Source organism: Sus scrofa, chromosome X (genome assembly GCF_054392235.1).
Source record: "Sus scrofa isolate SSC_HxYL_T2T_F1_AM1 chromosome X, Sscrofa_HxYL_maternal_Yorkshire_Landrace_v2.0, whole genome shotgun sequence".
In the NCBI taxonomy this organism is placed as follows: Eukaryota; Metazoa; Chordata; class Mammalia; order Artiodactyla; family Suidae; genus Sus; species Sus scrofa.
In genome coordinates, this window is record NC_139401.1 from 15,492,418 (window position 1) to 15,493,389 (window position 972).

A 972-nucleotide genomic window follows, 5' to 3' on the forward strand; every position below is an offset into this window, starting at 1 on the left:
GCTTGCACAGCAACTTACGCAGCACGCCCTGGCCATCTGCACATGTGGTTTCAATTTTTCTGGGAGTTTCTTATGGGAAAATGTGTCTATATGTTACAAGAATGCACGTTTGGAAAGAACGTGTATTTTTCTTCGTTCTGACTGCAAAGACTGCACTAAATGTCCTGCTGGCCCTTCCACCCCACATTACATTTTAACTTCTAAATAAATAATTCAGCGTTGCTATTGGAAGAATGGACTGCAGGGGCAGCAAGAGGGCGGGGAAGAGACCTGCTATCTTTCTTTAAATTGTTAGTTGTAAAAAGTTTTACTTTGTCAAAGTTTTGCCTATTTGTCTCTACCAATCATTTGGGGTTTTGTCCGTGTTTTTTCAGATAAACCCAGTTTCCCCATACTCCTGGGTGCTGGTTCAGGCTGGTGGCAACCCCTGGACTCCCCACCTACCTCTTCCAGGCAGAAAGGGATTTTTCTTCCCCATTCAGGGGGGCTCTGAGTTAGTCTCAAGCATTTTCTGGTTGAGAAATGACTGCAGATTTTTTCCCTTTTTAAAAAAAATTATAGTTGTTTTACAATGTTGTGCCAATTTCTACTGTACAGCAAAGTGACCCAGCCATTCATAGACATACAAACACACACACACACACACCCCTTTCTTATATTATCTTCAGTCATGGTCTGTTCTAAGAGATTGGATATAGTTCCCTGTGCTGTAGAGCAGGACCTCATTGTCTACCATTCTAAATGTATAGAGTTCCCGTCGTGGCGCAGTGGTGAACGAATCCGACTAGGAACCATGAGGTTGCGGGTTCGGTCCCTGCCCTTGCTCAGTGGGTCACGGATATGGCGTTGCCGTGAGCTGTGGTGCAGGTTGCAGACGCGGCTCGGATCCCGCGTTGCTGTGGCTCTGGTGTAGGCCGGTGGCTACAGCTCCGATTCAACCCCTAGCCTGGGAACCTCCATATGCCACGGGAG